Source organism: Monodelphis domestica, chromosome 4 (assembly GCF_027887165.1).
Source record: "Monodelphis domestica isolate mMonDom1 chromosome 4, mMonDom1.pri, whole genome shotgun sequence".
Classification (NCBI taxonomy): Eukaryota; Metazoa; Chordata; class Mammalia; order Didelphimorphia; family Didelphidae; genus Monodelphis; species Monodelphis domestica.
Window position 1 is genome coordinate 174,549,532 of NC_077230.1, and position 22,170 is coordinate 174,571,701.

Consider the following 22,170-nt stretch of genomic DNA (forward strand, 5'->3'; position numbering starts at 1 on the left):
TAGAAAGGTTAAGAATACACGATGGAGATATTTAATAATCAAAATCACTTAATATGAATTCCTTCTTTTCCCTATAAAAATTAAGTCAAAAGTGTTAAAAATACATGAATCCATAGTTATATCCTTGATAAAAAATAAGGAATGGAAGAAAGTAGAATTGAGAAAAAATTGTCACAGAAACATGGAGGAAAAAAAACATCATTCATGTCAGAAAAATCATACACTGTCATCAACAGAGAACTACATGATATCAGATCCCTGCATACAGGGATTTCACTTATTTCTTGTATTTAGTCATGTTGTATGATTAATATCAAGAATAGAGGTGGGTTTCTTGATCAGGATATTGATTTTTAACCACATGTATAACATTTTTATTTCATTAATGTAAATAACAATTAGTTTCAGTAAAATGTATTTCCTCTCTTGAAGTCTCAAGAAATGCAGACTTTTTTCCTACTCCTTGAATTTTTTTCCCATAATATTGGACTTTTTCTGGTATATGATGTTGATGTTAATGATTAATGAATGAAATTGTTTATAGAACTCTCACACTAAGGAATTTAAGTAAAATAAGTAGAAAATGAAAACTGTTTCTCTAAGTATTCATTTTATACTTTCATCAATCAGAAAATGTTTATGCAATGCCTACTGTGTGTCGACACTACTATGTTAAGTACTAGGGATATAAAGACAAAAAAGGCATTCATTAAGGGAAGAGGAAATATGTATATATTTCAGGATATATGAAATATATGCAAAATAATTATCAGGTAATTTGTGGAAAGGATAACATTTGAAGATGGGATTCAAATCAGAAATTGCCTGATAGTGCTTGATTTCAGTTGACACCATTGTTTCCTAAAATGTTTCTTTCTTCCATATAGGCATTCCACTGATGCAGAGAGCAATCATTTCATATCTTAGGAGTCTTAAAAATTATTTTTCAATTATCAAGTATTTTTTTTTCTTCTTGATACCTTCCCTTTCTACTGGGCCAAGATAAGGAAAATCCCTTGTAATAAATAAGTACAGTAAAGGGGGAAATAATTTCCTATGTTGTCCATGTCTTAAGTTATGTGTCTCATTCTATTTCTCTTGTCATTACTCTGTTAGGATGTTAGTAGCATTCTTTGTGGAATCTGGAATCATGGTTGATCATTATGTTGATCCAAAGTTCTTATGCATTTCAGAATTATTTTTTTATAATAATGTTATAATATAAATTTTACTCCTGGTTCTGCTCACATTACTCTGAATCATTTCCCCAGTGTCTTCTGGCTTTTTCTGAATTCCTTTAAACATAATAATTTCCCATTAAATTAATATATCATAACTTATTTATTTATTCTTCAATAGACAGGTTAAGACCAGAGTTTCCTGTTCTTTGATATTATAAAAAGACTGTTTATGAGTATTTTTGAAAATGGAAGTTGTTTTCCTATTTCTTTGATCTGTCTACTATAAATATATATATTAGTGGTACCACTGGGTCAAAGGATTTTACATAGCAATGTTCTAGTCATAACCCCAAATTGCTTTTCAGAATGGCTATACCAATTCATGGCTCTACCAAAAGCAGATCAGTAGTTCTGTTCTTTCTGAAGTCCTTCCAACATTTGTCATCTTCCACTTTTGTCCACTTTGCCCATTCATATGGTATGAGTTGAAATCTTACAGTTGCTTTAATTTGCATTTTTCTCATTATTAGTGATTTAAGAGTATTCATATGGCTTAGATAGCTTGAGTTTTCTCCCTTGGAAATTTAGCAGACCATCTTTAAGAATTGTGTCAAAGGCAGGTAGGTAGCACAGTGAACAGAGTACCAGATCCTGAGAAGAAGGACCTGGATTCAAATATGGCCCCAGACACTTCCCAGCTATGACCCTGGGCATTCCATTTAACCCCAAATACCTAGCTCTTCCAACTCTTCTGCCTTAGAAGTGATCCTAAGCTAGCAGGTAAGTGGTTTATTTTTTTAAATAACAATAATAATAGAATAGAACATTATTGTGTCCCTCAAAATTCAGCACCAAGGGATCAGCCTTCTGCCAGGAATGAACTTCATTAAATTTCATGGGTTTTTGAAACTGGAAGCCTTTTTCTAAATTAGTAGAACCTATTGGAAATTTGCTGGCATATTCTAGGATCATAAAATTTAGAGGTGCAAGGGTTCTTAGATATCACACAATCTAAACCCTTCACTTTCTAAATGTACAGATGGAACACAGAGAATTTAACTGATTTGCTCAATATCACAGAGGTAGAAAATAAGAGGCTAGGAGTCCCAAAGTAAAATTTGAAATTCAGTACTTTTTTCACTACTCTGAGATATGAGGGTCTCCTAAAATCCACAAGAAAGCATCTGAGCAAGATATTTGTGGAGAATCTATTCCATTTAAAATCTGGAGATAAGAGCTTCTCTAATCATATTGTTGCAAGTGTATGCTCTTGTGCCTAAGCACATAATCACACTGAGTTAAACTGAAATATAAGTGCAGCCACATTTATCTTGAATACCATGATAGGTCCCAGGAAGTAATGGGCCATCAATATTGTCACCTAAATCATTTCATTTAACATACTTTCCAACCCTTCCATGTTATCTTTAACTGGAAAAAAAATAGGGCCAAGTGTGTCTTATCAAAGATTAGAAATCAGAATACACTGTGATGGTTATATTCTTTCAAGAACTCTCCTCTACCTACCCTAAAAGTATCTATGCAACAAATAATCGTATATATTTTGTCTATTCACTTTATAATATATTTTAGTACCATCTAAGTTTTCATTTATAGATAGATTGGTAGATAAAGGATAGGTCTAGAGGCAGGAAGACCTTAGTTCAAATTTAACCAAAGACATTTTTTAAATGTGTGATCCTGGACAAGTCACTTAACCTCTATTTGCCTCTGTTTCCTCATCTTTAAATGGGAATAATAATAGCACCCATCCTTCAGAGTAATTATAAAGATCAAATGTGATTATATTTGTAAAGTGCTATGCACAGTATCTGACACCTGGTATTTGCTACATAAATGCTCATTCCTTTTCTTCCATTGTACTTTTTTATTCTGTGCCACAATTTGTTCCAGATTAGCTCTATCACCTGTTTCCACGTAAAAAGGAATTCTCACCATCTAGTCACTTTTCTGATCTAGTCACTGAGAAACAAGAATTCCTGTGTGTCTTTTCAGAACAAGAGGGCTTGCCTCATCTACTATTTTCTTTACATAGATACTTTTTTTGGATTTCTTTATGCATTTAAAAATCGGAAGAATAAGGACAAAACTCAACATTTTCTTACCTAGGTCATTTTGCATAGTAATTTATTTGAATGACATATTAAATTATTTACTTCCATTTTCAAATGACTTACATAAATTTTTACATATGCAAACCAGAAACTTTAGTTTTATTCATACCATTTAACTTATATCATTTAGAACATTAGTTTTCTGACCTCTTAAAATTTGTCATTTTGCTAAGCTAAATAGCCAGCTGCAATTAGGGATAAAGAGAAATCTATCAGTGAGCTTATTTGCTTTTAAGGTTATATTTTTGATATGATTTTGGAGCCATAGAAGTTTTTTATTTCCTTTTGGAACACTAGTTGTTATCTCATTCATTAAGGCTTATAGAAGCAACGTAAAGAATGTGGTAGGAAAAATGCCAGGTGGTTTTAAATACTTTCTCCAACAATTAAGCATTGTGTGGCCTTCGACCCATATTAGCAAACCTATGGCATGCAGTGCTAGAGCATGCCAAAGATGGCTGTTCCCCTTCCCCTCTCCATGCACATCTGAGAAAAATTCACACATGACCCGCCCTTCTGCCCAGTAGCCCAATGGGAGCTCTTTTTCCCTCCCTATCTGGGGTAAGATGGGGGCTCACATGGCATATGAGGGTTGCAGTTTGGGTACTTGATCTCTAAAAGGTTCACTTTCACTTCCCTAGAAAAATAATTTAACTTCTCTCAGTTTTCCTCCTCTAGAAAATGGAGATATACCCATAGAATTTGATTGTCATAAGAGTAAAAGAAAATGATGTAGGTCAGTTGTTAAATAAATGGCCATCATCATTACTCCTTTTTCCTTAATAGGTCAGGAATCAGAAAGAATATTTTAATTACAACATTACTAACTCATAATATTCTTTTGGGATTTCCATCCAATTTGGTGCACTTTTTTCATATATTCTCATTTACCATTCAGCATTTAGTCTTTTATTGTGTAGGAATTGATGATCTTCATTTTATAGATGGAGATAATTAGCTTCAGAAACTAAAATACTTTTTGCTTAAGTCAGTGTAACAAGCTTAGTTTAATGTTCTCTACTGCTCAAATGTTTAAAAAAATTATAAGATTTTAGGCCTAGAAGAGACCTCAAAAATCATCTAATTAAACCCTCATATCTTCCCATGTGATGTCTGATGCTTGACTTCTTCCTCTTTAATCCTAAAATTAGTACTCTTAGTGTAGCCCCTTGCCTTCAACTATTTCAGCCTTCTTCCAACAAATTCCTTCAACTACTTCCTTAGACTTCCTGCCTATCTTATAATTTCTCCCTGGTCTTCCACTGTAAAGGTCATCATCTCTCCTTGCTGCTTTGGCATGACACTTTCTTAGTTAAAATAAAATAAAATAAAAACTTTTGGCATGTACCTGGTACCCTACCTATATATCAAGACCACTTCTCACCCTCTATTTCAAAGACCTTCAGCAAGGTGCCCTTATTTCTTCCAATAGTTTGAAGTTCATATGAAGCATGTCTCCTTGGGGTACTCATATAATAGCAAATCACATTTATGTATCGCTTTAAGATTTACAAAGAGTTTTCTTCTCAGCAACTCTAAGGTAAGTTTTTAGTGATGGCTTTCCCTTTTTAAGATGTGGAAACTGAGTATCAGAGACATTAATTAATTAACATAATACTTGCCAGAGATAGGATTTAAACCCAAGTCTCTCCTAAATCCAAGTCCATCATTCTTTCCAGTCTACATAGTTGCTATTGTTGAGTCATTTCAGTTATGTCTGATTCTTCATGACCCCATTTGGGGTTTTCTTTGCAGAGACTGGAGTAATTTGCCATTTTCTTCTGGAGCTCATTTTACAGATGAGAAATAGGGTTAGGTGACTTGCCCAGGGTCACGCAGATAGTTTGTGTCTCGGGCGAAATTTGAATTCAGAACTTCCCAACTCTAGAACTGGGGCTTTGTCCACTGCACCACCAAGCTGTCTTTTCCTATAATGATAAGAATATAATAGGATCTTGGAGTTAGAATTAGAATGGATCTTAGAGGTCCAGCTTCCTTATTTTTTAGATAAGGAATGTAAGGCTCAGTAAGAACATGTTGGTTATTTGCCCAAGATCACATAGGTAATAAGCAACAGAACCAGAATTCAAACACAAGTCATTCATTTTGCTCTTAAGTGAATCCTTTATTTATTTATTGCATTTAACTTGCGTTTGTGCAAGACTATTTTCTCTTCACAAATCTCCTAAGTCTCACTCTATTACCCTCTTCCTTTCCTGTATCCAACTCCCTACAATATGCACAATTAGTATCTTTTGGTTTTTTAGATTGCTGAAAAAAGCACCCCCTTTCTCAAATTTATTGTTATTACATTGCACTTAAAGCACAGACTTGAATTAATCCAGGGCTTTAGATCTGGCTAATCTTATGACAGCTAGACTTCATTATTAGCATGGGATTATCCTGAGGGAATCAGACTGAGAAAAAGGGGGATAGGGCAAAGAAAGAGAGGTGGAAGGGAGTGCTAAGAACATCTCATTTAGTCAAGTGTGGCCCTATAAATAAACACCACCAGAAACAGCCCATCTTTCTGGACTTATTTTGTATTACTTTCCTCCATGGACTCTACATAATAACAATAAATTTCTCAATCTCTTACTACCATTTCATACCTCTGTGCATTTGCTTGACCTGTCCTTCTGCACTTGGAATAGACTTCCTTTATATCCTTCTCTTGTGTCAAGGTTCAGACCAAAGGCACTTCTTTCATGAAGCTTTGAATGATTTCCATCTCCTCAAATTTTCCTGGAGTATTTCATCAGGCTTTTTTTCCTTTTTCTTCCACTATATTTAATACCATTTTTATAATAAAATTTCATTTAAATGCCACACCTACTTCTTCTGCCATTTTACACATAGTAAATTCCCTGAAGTTGTGTTCTGTATTGACTTCATCTTTGTGTCCCCAGCTCCCAGGCAAAACATAAATATGCCAATATTTACCATAGTCAACCCTTACTTATTTTTGTTGAATGATTTTGATTAAATTGAATTGACTTGAGAATCTGGATCCTAGAAGCACATGTGATGTCACTATTTACTTTACACTAAACCCTTTATGGAACAATTACTAAATGATCCTATAATGGAGCATGCCAGACAATAAGAACATAAAGTCAAAAAATGTAAAAGAGTTTGGAAGCTCAAAGAATTAACATTCTCAGATTAGTGTAATGAAGGAGGTAATATCAATTTGCCAAATGTCTGTGACTGATTTACTATCAATGATAAGCATCGGGAAAATTTGATAACCTGGAGTTAGCCCAATCCATTCTCTAGAAGTACAAAAAAGGAAATAAAATTAAACTATGGTATTTCCTTGCCACAGGTGAGAAAATATGATTTTGAGAAACAAAAGGGGAAGAATGTCAAGAGACAAAGAAAGAAATCTTTTGTGAATTTGTGTCTTTAATACAATAAGTTACATTGAAAATGTTCTTTTAGTCTAAATTGGAAGTTTCTTCCTTAAACTGTTAGCTTGTGTTTCTCTGTTCATTTCAAATTTAAAGAAGACTTGGCTGATGAAACTGTTATATAAGAGAGTATGAACAGTTGTTCATTATGTAATGTGAGAATCAGAAATACCGCTACAGTCCTCTTGCAGAGTAGCTGAAATACTGTATCTGAATTTTGATTGGAATCATGAATATTTTGTAATTTTCTCTAATCTTGCATTAATTTAGCAGATTTGTGTTAAATCGTATCCTGAATTGAATTTCAAATTTTCCATATGTGCATTTTTCAAAATGATTTCTCATAGTGTAAGGAACATCAGAGACTTGGGTTTTCATGATGGCTCTGCCACCAAACTGGAACCTTGGTCCAGTTTGTTCAAGTCTTCTGGGTCTCAGTTTCCTCATCTTGAAAATTAAAGGTTGGAATAAATGGCCTGTAAACTTCCATTAGAATCTATTGCTCTATCTCTATTTCCCTATTCTGTCATTTGAACAGTGCTTTAATTAAAAGTAATGTAAAATATTCCTTTAAAATAGTCAAATTCCAGATTTTTTCCTTATTTTCCTTAGTCCTGATGATGGTGCCCTACCCTACTGAAAAGAACCAAGGCTCTAAAAAAATAAAAATATGAAGTTGTACTTCTATACCAATAGAAGTTCCAAAGAATTTCCTGTTCCTGTTTTACAGACATTAAAACTTTGGCACAAAGATGTTGGAATTGCTTGTCCAAGGTATTATGAGTCAGTGCTAGAACTAGGAAGAGAATTATGGTTTCATCATTTGCTCTGCTTCTTCTAGCTCCTGGTTCATGCTCTGCTACCTATCTTGAAACACCTTTTTCAGCATCAGTGAATTTGACAGACTGTTCACATTTATAATGTTAATATTGCTCTCTATAATCTCCTCTTTGTGGAAACAATATTTCTGTGATAATTGGTTTGCATTACTAGCTGATTTATATTCACGATATCTGTATGATTTTCTGATTGATAATTTCTTTTCTTACACACATTAAAAACCTACACATATAAATATACACAGATGTATACAAACTTTCCAGTGATTTTTTCCCCAACACCCCACCCCCAAGAACTTGGAAATAACTTTGTGTTTTTGCTGATCCTTTTCCTCCATTTGGCAAGCATTTCATGCCACTGTTTTTGAAGTACTGCAGTAGGGGGAAAAATGGCTGCCTTTTGTTTATTTCTCTGTACATTAGCATGATGACATCATCAATGATATTAGCCAGAATGTATATATCTTTAAGAACCCAGGTATGCTATTCAGCTTGGAGCACAATGTTTTGTTTGGTTTTCAAATAATGCCTAAAGGATTTTGTAACAGTTTTAGCAATTGGGTAGACAGGAAGAAAATGTATAGAAATACTTTGGTGAGAGAATACAAATGCCTAGACACACATACATACACACAAAGTGTCATTTAAAAATTAAAATATTTCTATCTGTGACACAAGAACCCCCCCACACTTTGAAAGATTATAAGACATAGGCATTATAACATTAATATAACAATTCTTTAGTGATAATAATGGAAGCAAATTAATTATTTTGTTATTACCCTTTGACTATTCTGTACTTCAAGAAAAAATTAAAAATCTGGGTGATACCTGAGATCTGGTGAGTAAATTAGACATAATTTTGTAGAAAACAATTTAGTGTTAATGGGAAGGTCTAATCCTAAGGTCTAAACAAGTTGATATCACTTTTCTGGATTAATTATTGCATGCTTTACAAACACTCCTACAAATATATGTGAAAGGACAGACTCTTTTTTTACTTAACTAAACACAGAGGTAATTTGTTCTTTGATCCTGAATCATGATGCTGGCTAGGTTTTTATTCTCATTAAGTAGAGGCTCTAGCTTTTGTTGCACTTCAGCTTGTGTTTGTCACATGATTTTTGCTGAGCTTAATAAGCAACAAGCTGTCAATTACTAATTCAGTTTAGGGAGATTTTGAAAAGGATAAGGAATGGTTTTTCTTTTTGTTTATTAATATTTTTGTTGAATGCAATGTGACTAAATAAACCGTATTTTGGTTTGGTATCTCCATTTCTCAGAATTGTGGAAACAAGAGCTAATTAACCCTTCATAGGCTTAGAAAGACCATTTAATTTTAATTTAATATTTATGAAGTACTAGGCCTCTGTAAATATTGAGAAATCATCACTAAAACCACTTGTTAAAATTGAAATCAGATAAGGAGTGCCATATGTTTTGTAGAGGTAGGAAATAACTGTCTAAAATAAATCACTGCAATTTTAAGAATTGATATTTACCATGTGTCAGATCATTAAATGAGGTTTTCTTTTAAAATTCAATCATTCTTCAGGAAATTGCTCCTTTTTGGAAATCTTAGCTTTCTGGTTAATCATGTAGTTCCTATATTCATCTATAAAAATAATCACAATATCACCTGTTTTCTCAAAAGTTGCATACAAGGCATATGTGTGCGGATATCATACATAGATATACATAATCTCTTGGTTAATGAAGATTTTCAATAAGGAGATTTTTATGGGAAACATTTTTTGGAAAGCTTAGCATCATACAAAAAATAAATATTAGCAGTCCGTTTAACTGTAGAAACAACATTCCTTTATTGCAGAAATACAGAAGTGCTTTTAGAAAGCATGAAACAGTATAGTGCATAATGGAAGCCCCCCTACTCACCCACTCCCCCTTAACTATTATGCAGCCTCTTATTAAAATAAAATCTAGTTAACTTCTTTTGAATTCTAGCTGAAACATTTTCTGTAATAATAAAAAATGTTGTGAAGGGATTTCCATAATTTGTGCTGCATTAATGACTTAAAGCAGCTTCATAATTTGTTATTCCTTCCTCATAGTAGACCTCAGCTGATAAAAATATCCATAGACACAGTGAAATCAGTGGCATGCCTAGCTCTCTCAGACAAAACTCCCATGTGATCACATGTAGGCAGACTCAGTGAGACTGAAGCTGTTCAGCAAGCAGTAGGTAATGAGTCTTTGTGCAGAGTGAAGCTCTTGTCCCTGAACAATAAAGCATATGGTACCAGCAATAAAACACAGTGCTGGGAAATTTAAGAAGATTCCTCTGGAAGCAGGAAGACACAGTGTCTTCGGTGATGATGGCACATATTATAAAATGATAGTCAATGTATTTTGGATTCCTATTAATAAACAGTGCATGGATTAGGACTACAACAATCTGAACAGGTCAGTTATTTTATAGATTGCTGAGACACTTTTTTATGTTTGATTGAATTTAAATGAGGATAGGGTGTTTTGTGCTGTTTCTTTAAAAAAAAACTTTGCATGTAAAATATTTGCAGCATATAAGATGACTGATGCACATGAATTGATCTAACACTAAATAAATTGTTAATGCAATCATATTTGTTAGACAAATATATCTACATAGATATATACTCTTCTACTATACCCAAAAAGTTACTCAAAACATCACAAATTTAGAAGGTGATTACAAATGAAATCTATTCATGAATGTTTAAAAATTTGTTCAAATAGTAATAGCATAATAGAAATCAAATAAAAGACTTCAAACTCATTTTCCCTGGGGCTAAATATATATGCATGTATATAAATGTATGTTATATATGTATACATATAACTACATCTATTATATATAACATACATATACACACATACATTTTTTTAGTTTAGATTTCTAAAGAATCAGGTGCTGTATAAATCAAGGATTACATATTTTTGGTGTTTTTCTTAAATAATATACTTGATTTTTAAAATAATAAACATTTTCCCACATACAACTAGGGCATTATTTTGAAAATGTTATGATCCTAACTGCCTGTTAGAGCAACATGTTTGCCATTTATAGCTTTTATAGCAGTTAAACATTTTTGTCATTTACTAGATCTTTGAATGATATAAGGATTATAAAAAACCTTGCTTCACATAAATTACTCCACATCTTCAGATAAACAAATTAACTTAATTTAAAGGGAGAAATGATTTAATTATGTTAGAAGGGTATTTTCCCATTAATTCGCCAATAAGAAGGACAGGATGTGTTTATGGATACATGAGCATCTATGTCTGCAATAGCAAGCACATTTCTCATTTCCTCTGCTTCTGAGCATTTGAGAAGTTCAATTTTTGAAACAGGGAGGTTGCTGCCTGTAGGAAGGGGAGACACTGGATAATAAAGCAATCTTAATCATATTTCCAAAGACAGATAAGCATTTTCATTTCTGACCTTAGAATTTAAACAAATAATTTAACTTAACATTGCATCTTCATTAATGTATGATTTCAATAATTATCCCAGGCTTTAAATTGTTTGATTTTCATTTGCCTTTTCTCTTTAGAAATTATTTTCACGCTACACATATTAGGTTGATATCACCCTATACACTGAAGCACATATCTTGCTTGTTGTTATCATAACTGCTTATAATATTTACACAATAACTGATAGTCATTTATTCCAGTAAATATGAAAGGAAGCAGATTGAAGCCAGGCCATTTAAAACAAAAACACAAAAGAAATCCTTCATGTACCATATTATTTCTGTACCACAGTGCTGTTAATTTTTTAGTGGAAAAAAAAAATTAGCCAACTGCATTTCCAAAAAAACAGAGAGAAGTTGACGAGAATTTTAAATCGGCCTTTCCATGTATTTAAATGAAGTATTTGACTATTTTGGTTTCCTTGGAAACCACAGCTGTTACAACTAGACTTTGTTTGGGGGTGATCGTAGGGGGTCCTCAAATAAAGAATTTAAAAACGTTTATCCCTTAATCAACATTTGGGGAAAGCAAGATTTTTGACAGCCCTATAAAATGGGTGCCCATTTTCTATAGGCTCTCCAGTGATTCAGGTATTCTGGCTGAACCGCAGCTCTACAATTTCTTACCCAGCATTCCATTTCGACTCCTGGCAGGCCTTCCCCAGCCTTATGCAAATGAGAGCAGCACAGTAGCTTTGACTGCAGAAGGGGAGGGAGGCAGAAATGAGTTCAAAGGTCACAAGGCTGGTGGAAGGCTGGAACGGTTGAATGAAAAAATGAAAAAATGTAGTCGGTGCCGCCGCAGTCTCTGGCAGATAGGCGAGGAGTTAGTTAAATGAAGTGATACCGGCTGCTCGGAGTGAAGATTGCCCAGGACCTATGCAGGCGTAGAAACGTGCCCACAGGTATCGTGAAGCACCAGCGCGCACAGTGCCTGATTTTATTTCTGTGATAGGCATGGCTTTGCTTGCGAGCAGCCGCACTTTTCTGCTTTCTTGGAAGAGGTTTGTGGGTTCTAGGATTTCTGCTCTGACTGAATTGTTTTTGTCTCAAATGCACGTAAACCGTTGGGTTTTGTTTTGGTTTTGGTTTGTTTGGTTTGATTTTTTGGTAATTAGAAACACAATGGCTAGGGCTCTTGAATGGCATTTTGTCCGGATGGAGCTGTTTGAATGAGAAAATTAAATCGAGTTTTCCGTCTCAGGCTAATGTCACTTTTCCAAAGCCTCCAGGTTTGGTGCTTTGTAAGCAGGTAGGTAAAGATCCCAACCTCATTCCTCTAGCTCTTAGGAGATGCTTTAAATTTAAAAAAAAAGAAGAGAGAAAAAGATTCCCCTCTAGACCAGAGATGACTAAGGTTAATTGATGGAGTTGTTTTAATCTGGGGGTGTTAGGGGGAGATAGAGGGGAGCTAGAGGCGGATTAAGGACTATTATACTTGAGAAAATTAAAGGTTTTTTTTCTATTTTATGTTTGGTTGTTTCAAAATTCTATATGTCTTTGATTCTTTTATTTCCCTGGTTCTTATTTTATTAAGTAATTTAAGATCTGTATTTTTATGAACTCAATATGTTAAACTTCCTGGGATTCTTCCTTTTCAGTTGAAATAACTGCTTAGATTGCAGTGATCACAACACATGAAAAGTGCTATAGGTCACTGGACGGGCTCCTTTTATCAGCATGTTTAAGTCTAACAACCATACAGGAATGTATTTCACTATAATGAACAAATAAGACTGACGAGAAGCCTAGAAATGTGTGTGTGTGTATGTGTATGCGTGTGTGTAAAATTCTTTATGAGGGCGTTTTAGGACTTCACCCCCTCTCAGTTCTAAAGTATGTAACTTAAGCTTTTTCTAGACAAGAGTCCAAGTATGGTTATTATGTCAGTATAAATTGAGACCATATGAGGTCATCACTGACAATATTGGTAATAGAAAATGGTATTCTCACTTCTATCACTTTGGTTCCCTACTAATAGTTGTTGGGAGTGGGGGGAGCAGATTTGTTGCAGAAAAGTGAAGTGGTGAAAATAATGTCTGGTCATGAAATGATTGCTGTTTGTTTCTTTATTTGCATAAGATATTTAAAGATGTTTTGCATGCAGATAATATATATATATACACATATATATTTACATACATTTGATTTTTTAATGTAGAAAAGTGTTCATTTCACTGTAATGATTGAGAACCTGGTAATTTGGCATGTTTATGTATATATGTAAAGATAGATAGATGGATACATACATAGAAAGATAAATAGATGTTAGCAAGCTCAGAAGGCAGCATTTAAAGTACTGAAGGACAATTTTGTTAAATGGACCAGATTCTCATCATTTATCACTTTTCTGGGGTATTGTGACTTTTTTCCCCCAAGATCCTAGTATTTGCTTAAAGACACGTTTAATTTCTTTTGTGATGAGAAAACAGTATAATTTCATTTTCTTCTTACACATTTTCTGGTTTTGTAAACTTATATTAATTAAGTTAAAAGTGAATGTATTCTAATAGTCTTTTGAGTTTTTCTTATGTTGGATGGAGTATGACATCTTGTTAAAATTTTTTTGCATTATTATTTGAAATATGCCTAAAATCAAAATAACAACTAATCAAGAAATTATTGTATTCTGTTTTCTTATTTGCTAATCCATATACTAAAGACTTCATATCACTATTTTAGGGACTTCATTTAAAAAATATAACTACTTTGCGCAGTCAATTTTTTTTCAATTTCTATGTAGAGCATAAACATCTGTAACTATACTGATGCTTTTAGTTTCTACCTGCCTTTGTGCCTGTGTGCCTCTGGGGGTGGAGTGTGTGGGTGGACTGTGAATGAATGTGAATACAAATTCACTTAGGCTGTCCCATTACATTAGCCTTGTAAATGGAATTGCCACCACTTTAAGGTCCCCAATAAATAATGAAAACACTGAGGTGGGGGGAGTAAGGGGCAGCAGCTCATTGTGATTCTTGAAAAATGTGATATAGATCTAATTTATGATCTATCATCTATTTATCTATCATCTATATCCATCCATTCATCTAGCTATGTATAAAATTAAGGCATCAATAGGGACAGGAAGTCTGTACATACAAAAGCAAATTTTTGGCCTGAACATCCAGGTAATTTATGTCTCAATGAAAATTCTTTCTAAAGCTTGAAATTTTTTTTTTTCAGAATTGTAAGAAGCTAGAATTTGTGTAGAGGCAGTGAGCTGGGAAAATAGGGCCCTGACTTTGTCTTTTTATTGGTATAGGCAAACCTAAGTGAAGAAACTCCCTCTACCAGTTCAGGCTGGTTACTGTTGTGAAACTAATAGTCTTAGAGTTGCCCAAGAGATTAAGTGACTTGCCCAAGGTCATACCACCTATACCTTTGAATGGTAAAACTTGAATCCAAGTCTTATAACTCCTGAGTCATGCTTTCTATACATTCTTTCACCCTACCAGTATTCAACTCATTTCTATGAGCAATAAATTGGTAGCCCAGTTATCTAAACTTATATGGATAATTTTGGTGGTATCTATAAAAACACAGTGCCTTGCATATAGTGAACATATACAAATATTTATTGAATGCTAACTGTTAAATTTCCAAAATTAAGTCTTTACTGTTTTTAGAATTATACCTTATTTTCCTTTGGACATCTATTTAAAGATTATAATATCATAGATTTAGAGCTAGGAGAATCCATAGTAGCTATCTAGTTCTTATTGATTTAAATAGAAATGTAGGTATTTTCCCCAAAAAATATTTAAGGTAGAAAATTACAATATGTTTTTTTAAAATAATGCAATTTTATTATAAGATATGCTAGTTTATGCAACTGCTACACTTGAGGAACAGATAGTATATCACACTAAAGTAGGGTAGGTATTATTTATTTGAGAATCTTTCAGATTTTTTTCAAAGATAACTTGTCTTACTGTCTTACTACCTGTCTGTCTTTGCCATCATTTGAAACTAGTAACCCTGTCATAGCCTTGGAAAAAAAATGACACTATACCGGTGACACTCACTCATATACCATTAGATGACATAGCCCAACCTGCAACCCACTTATTCCCTTCTCAGAGTCTTGTGTAAAATATTATTTTCTGAGTATTTTTTTCTGAACAAATAGCTGATGTCTCCAAAATCTAGAGATGTGGTGGGGGTTGGGAGGGGGGAAGAAAGAACCCAAAAAAAAGGAAGAAGAAGAAAATCAAATGCCAAATGTTGTTCTTCTGAACCTATACTACTACTCCACATCATATTTATCCATTTCATCTTTCAAAACAAAATTAATAAAACCTCACCATAAAAGCATTATGATGGAAAACTCAGGAGTAGGCTCTGTATACTTTCCTTCATTTTCAGGAAGCCAATTCTTCCTGTTCTCTCCATCTGCAAGCAAAGCTTGTTTCTATGCCCTTGCTTTTTGTTTTTTTCTTTCATTCCATATCAGTTTTACCCAAGGGGCTCTGCAGAATGAAAAGGAGGTAAAGAAATGTAGGTCAGCATATACTTTTGGTAGAAAATATGCCAAATACAAACTTTATATTATTTAAAAGAAGATATAAAATATCTTTTATTATTTATACATTGTACATGTTTAACTAACAAAATTAATCATTTATGTAGCAGTTTAAGATTCACAAAGATCTTTTCTCACAATAGCCTGATGAGATAGATAGTGTAAATATTATTGTCCTCATTTTACAGATGAGAAAACTGAGATGAAGGTCTATACAATAACCGTCAGAGAAAAGCTTCAAAACCAGGTCATCTGTGATTACAAGTCCAGTGTTTTTCCCACTTGCATTATACTTTTTCTATAATAATGAATTATATATTTATGTGAGTGCACATTTGGAAGGCACACATTTGAAGATGCAATAAAATTGGCCATATTCTTTATGTGATTCTATGAAAAGATGAGGTATGTTAAATAAGCTTTAGCCTGTTGAGATTTGCAACTTTATCAATATTTTAAGAGACCTGTTAGTACTTCCACCAATGTAAATCACAACTTATATGACCTGGTAACCAAAAAACATGAATTGCCAGTGGCCAACCATCCTTTTCCACTTAGTATTTACAATGAGCAAAGAACTTATAATTGGCCTCATATTCAATCTTTACAGACTTTACTAGGAGAGCCTATTAGAATTTAGGGCCAAGCCACAAGGCAAAGAAAAGGAGGACAGTGAATTATAATTTTCACAAGTTAATGAAATTAATTTTAACTAAATATGCACTTAATTTTAACAATTTTAGCATTTTATTATTTTTCTGGAATTTGCTTTGTATTACTGCCATATAGTTTTAAACATAAACTGCTAATCAAACTTTAAACTTTTCTCGATGATTGAGTCATCATTATGAACAATAGTACATTTATACCTTTAGGAGCTATTGGAATAGATAAGGTTTTTTGCCCTTATATTAAATGATGTTGAACAAATATTCATTCTTTCTCTTTCCTATTTCTCTTGTTGATACTTGTCATTTCTGATATTTTTAGTACCCTATGTTCTTTTTTTTCTAGTCCATCATAATCTGGAAAACTAGCTATCAAAGTATGTAAAATACAATTTATACAGAAAGCTAAGTAAGGAAGTGATCACTGTAGGGCCTTATTTGGCTTTTTAAACAATTATTTTCTTAATACTTTTGGCTTACTTATGTTTCCTGACTGCTTTTTGAATCCAAAAGGTTGGCAAGAGCCTGCCCACTATATAAGTGAGATATTATTGTATCTATGTACAGATATGAAATGACATCATGTTCAGTCACAAGTTGCTTTGTTTATACTTCTAGGTTATACTAAAGTAACTTCTAGCACCATTTGTTCCAAAGATAAATGATGAGTAAGCAGTATGATGTGTTAAAAAATATTTTACCTGGGGCTAGAGGAGTTGAGCTCACTTTTCCTACTTACTGCCCTGACTCTGGGCAAGTCATTTTCACATGTCATACCTTTCATTTCCCCATTTATAAAAGTATGGAGTTGGACTGTATAGCCCTCCTAGACTCCTTTTATCTTTAGATCTATGATAATAAGATGCTATGAGTACCAAGGGCCCTTCTAATCCAGACATTATAATTTTTTTAGTGTCACATGGTCTCGTCAATGGGTACTAATCATTCATTGATGCATTCATCATTCAATACTTTACAATATCTTGTAATAGACCTGGTCATATAGAGAGAGGGATAAGACTTGTATCCAAAATCTCAAGGAGTCTACAAGCAATACAAACACATGGAAATAGAATAGAAATTTAGAATAAGTGTATAAAGATCTTCCCAACACTTATTAGAATTGTTGTTTACCATAGCCTCTTTCCTGAAATCACTCAAGCATGAATTACTATATGTTTGGAATCTGAATCATGAAGTCACAGAATTAGAGATCAAAGAGACTTAAAAAGACATATAATCCCACCAGTACCTGAATTAGAATCACCCCTATAAAATTTCCATTATTTAAGTGGTCATTAAGTCTTTGCATGAAGACCTCATAGGAGGAGAAAGCCACTGATGGATGTCAAGATTTCCTATTTAATTGGTTTTTCTTTTTTTGTTTGCTTGAATTCTTGAATTCCCTTTATATTCAGCACCTAGGACAGTGACCGACACATATTAAATGTTCAATAAATGCTTGCTTAATTGACTTGAAGCTTAAATCTTCCTGCTTGTGATCTCTATCAAGTGGCTCTGATTTTGCCTTCTAGCTCCAAGTAGAATAAATCTAATCCTTTTAACAAATGATGACCCTTCAAATAACTAAAGACCTCTATTATGTTCTGTCCCCATCTATGTTTTTTCTTCTAAGCTAAATGACATCAAGTTTCACCATCTAATCCTTATGTGGCATGCTTCTTGCAAAGAATGTACACGAGAAAAGGAGAGTTTCATAATAATGAATATATTTCACTGCATTATTTTTAAATGCCAATTAATATTAATATGATGCCTTTACCTTTAATTTAATATTTTACATTTTTTTTTACATTATATTCAGAACAGCATGGCAAACTAAATAAGCTTTATTCAGATGCATTTTCAAATAGTAGAATCTGAAAAAAAATTTGATATCATTTTCCTCTAATCATTTCATCTATGTGATACTGTGTTTCCAAAGAAGATAGGATAAAATGAAATTCAGAGCTTCAGATTCCTTTACAAATCATTTTAAGAATGATTTGGTGTTTTTCATTGTGTAATTTACATGCGTTTATTTGCCCCTATCATGTCCCACATTCAAATAAATGGTCAAATCCACACCATTTTTGTAGATATTGAAAATACACATACAGTAAAACATCCCACACAAGTAATTGTCATTTCCTTTGGGATTCTTAGAGGTTCTGTGGAACTTAAAGGTTTAAGCAAACAGTGGGAATGGAGTTGCTACTGATATTGACAAATGTCACTAGGTACAAGAGAAACAGAAATGTTATTTCAAACAACTTGATCAGGACAGTATCACACTATTAGATATCTAGGTTAGAGTGTAAAACTGTAGCCTTTAATAATCTATAATCTCTTATTAAATAACAATAATAATCAGATCTATGTTTAAAGCACAATAGGTTCTCACTAAAGAATAAGTAAACCTTAGTTGACTAACCATTAATTGACTGAAAAATCTTTTTTCAATTCTAGCTGACCTCATGAAAGGCTTTTGTAATTCATTGAACTTAGTAGATTCTTAAAGTTTTTTATTTTATTCTGGGCATTTATTAATGTGAAATTTTATTGATTGATTTCAAATTGATTTTAAATCTACTGACAGGTAATGTTTCCAACCCAAGTTGTGCATACATATCTAAAAATCACATTTATCTTATTTTGTCCTTACTTGAAAAACATATATATATGTATATATATATGTATATATATATATGTATATATATATATACATATATATATATGCTTATTAGAAAGGAGTATCACTAATTTTCACTGATCAAATGCAAATATTTATTCAGTCCTTTATAGCCACCATTGTCTGAATGTGTGATGTATATAGATGGTATTATTGACTATGGAGGTAGGGATTTAAATTTTTTTTTGGATTTGAATCTCCAATTCCTTAAACAGTCCCTGGCACCTAGTAGGCATTTGATAAATGTATAATGATTGATTGATGCATAATAATAATAATGAAAATTCTATAAGGGATTACTGTGACTCCCATTGTGAAATGGAGGAAGGAAGGAAAAAGGAAAGGAACTAAGCCCTTACTAGGTGCTAGGTAGGCACTGTGCTAAGTGATTGACAAATATTATTTCTTCTCAAAACAACTCTGGTAAATAGATGCTATTATGATCCCATTCTGGGTGACATTGGTTAATTTCAATTCAGTAATATTTATTAAGCGTTTACTGTATGCTATTGTTAAGCACTGGGAATATAAATAAGAAAAAATATTTTCTGCCCTCAAAGAGTTTACCATATAATGGGGGAAGACTACAGGTAAAAGGAAGCTGAAAAGTACAGTGGGGGCACAGACTGGGAAGGTGGGTGTATTATTCTATGAAAGCCAAGTATAGCTGCTGATAGAGAAGGGAATTACCAAAGAGGTCATGAGCCCTCTATAAAGGACGATTTGGGGAAGAGTTTAGTGCCCCATCCTCCAGCCCTTCAAGGCTTAAGTGACTTTTCTAGGTACTTAGCTATTAATTGCCTGAGGCTGGATTTGAACTGGGTCTTCCTGACTCCAGAGTCTGAGCTCTTTGTGCTTTACAGTGCCACTTAGCTGCTTCTAATATGAGCTCTGCTAAGTTCTACCAAGCTTAAAAAGGTGTTGAGAATGGGCCAAGTGATGGAAAGGTTCATAACTTGCAGAATATAAAAGTCATGATGAAATGATATAAAATTAAAGTTGTTCAGGGATAGGGGAGAATTGAAGCTTTTCAACAAATTTCTGGTGTAATGGGAAGAGTGCTAAAGGTAGAATTAGAGAAGCTGGGTTTATTTCCTTGCTCTTCCACTTGTCACCTCTGTGACCTTGGAAAAACCATGTCTTTTCTCTGGGCTTGAGTTTTTTTATTTATAAAATGAAACCCCTATTGTATACGTTGATCTCAGAGCCCTCTTCCATCTTTAAGTCATAGGAACTTAATTTATTTCTTTAGAAATATTATACACTATGTCATAAATTAAAGGTGCAATTTAATAATCTCAGCAGGATTCTTTGTTAGAAATGCACTCAAAAAGTTAGTAGTCTTCTATGGAACTATTCACATTTCTGTTCTGATTTCAGAACAACCTTAGAGAAAACAGTTTTAGTGACTTTTTTTAGCTTTGTCACTTTTCTATGAGGTGTCTAGAAGTGTGTTCTTTGAGCCCATTGCAAAGGATTATTTGCTGCTTAACAGAAAACTTAGAAAAGAGATTCAACCAAGCCTCTCATGTAGATTTCATCATGTGGAAAAATGAGACACAATTATATTAAAGCTTAGTTTGTTCAGTATAAGGAGAAATCCATTTGTTCTCATTACTTTGGGTGATTTAGATATTAATATATAATATTATTCAGTGGAGGCCATTCCTAGAAAATAACAGCTTTCTTTTTTTCCCACTTCATTTGATCTTAATGCCAAGATTGTTCTCTTTATTGAAGAAAGGAGAGGGGTCAGTGTAAACCTTTAAATTCAAAAAAAGTGGGAAACCTCCAGGATTCCTTGCCTTCAATTCTCTAGGTTCAGAACTAGATAGGTAAATGAACTGATTCCAAGTACTCTGATGCTTGTAGAAAGTCACTATGGTTACCCAGGGATGGACTAGGGCTTTTTAATCTTTTTCTGGAAATTTTTCACAGGTAGAGTTAGTCTTTACATAAAATAGAATCAAGCTATATTGTAATAGAGTTCAATTTTTTGAGATTCTTTTTCATTTTAAAAATTCATACTGGAGTCCTTTTCTTTATTATAGTTCAAATTTGATAATATATAATGGGATGATAGGGTTTGGAAAGAATAGATCATTAAATGGGTTAAAAGAAATGCTATCTCTATTTGTGTCTTGTGTATAACATAGTACAGCTTAGAAACACTGAATCAATTTATGTAATATAATTGTGGAAAATTTTTAAAAGCAATTTTCTGGGATCAATATTTTCCTTTACTTTTCTATTACTTTGGCAGTAAGATTCTTGAGAAAACAATTGAATATAAATATATTAGTTGTCTGAGTTAAGTGATTTTCCATAAATTATTTGGGGGTGGAGACTGGGGGGGGAGATCTTTTAATTCTGTGCAGTAGTAAATATGATTTGAAAAGGGAAGCCTTCCTCGCCAATTTTGAGTGTCTCACAACAGTTTGAAGTTGTCTTTCATTTCTGTTATTAGCAGTTTCTAATTTGAACCAGCATAACTTTCCCTGAAAACATTGCTAAATCAAATACATATTTAATCAAATCAAATATATATGTATTTGTTTATTATTGTTTGATATCGACTAAAGATTGAACATAATTCTTTTTCTTCAGTGTTAAAAATCTATAATCTGCTTTTGGTAATAATTCATTTAAAGAACTTCCCCAAAGTGGTATTTTTCCCCATTTTAAAGATTTCCCCCCTATTTTCTTCTTGTTGTTGGCAAAAGAGGCAGAATAGTATAATGGATAGAAAGCTGTCCTTTGAATCAGGAAGACTTGGATCTTAGTCTCACTTCTTGCATTTCCTACCTGTGTGACCATGGACAAGATATTCACTCTACCAAAAATTCTTTCAGACTTTCAATTATGGAAGGGTTGTTGAGTTGCATCATTGGAGATCATTCTCCACACCATTGATAAATCAGACATTTGGATCAACAGCAAAAATCCTTGGCATATTCCTAAATCTTAAATTAGTAAAGTCTTAAAAGCAGCCTTATTTTATTCAAATATACTGTTATGATGAACATCTTTTAAATGGTTTCTTTTATTTGGGGCTTTCTGATAATGGTTTTGAAGGTAAAGAAATGCCATATCTGTTTGCCACCCTTTCATATCTTTTGCCTTTCCTTCTAGAGCCTACATCATTTTTCAGCCAGGTATTGTCTTGTTCCCCTTAGTTGCTAATCAGTAAAATGAACTGGAGAAGGAAATGGCAAACCACTCCAGTATCTTTGCCAGGAAA

General features: G+C 33.2%; 1 protein-coding gene across 4 annotated transcripts in view; it reads left to right on the top strand.

Moving 5' to 3' along the window:
• Positions 1 to 22,170, top strand: part of CSRNP3 (cysteine and serine rich nuclear protein 3) — a 156,219-nt gene that overhangs the window by 11,176 nt on the left and 122,873 nt on the right. Inside the window, exon 1 of one of the 4 annotated variants that reach the window (XM_007494295.3) lies at positions 11,634 to 11,952. The exons of the other annotated variants lie outside the window; for them this stretch is intronic. The gene's annotated coding sequence lies outside the window, so the exon portion shown is untranslated. Of the gene's footprint in view, positions 1 to 11,633; positions 11,953 to 22,170 lie in introns of those variants that run through there. 4 annotated transcript variants of the gene reach the window in all.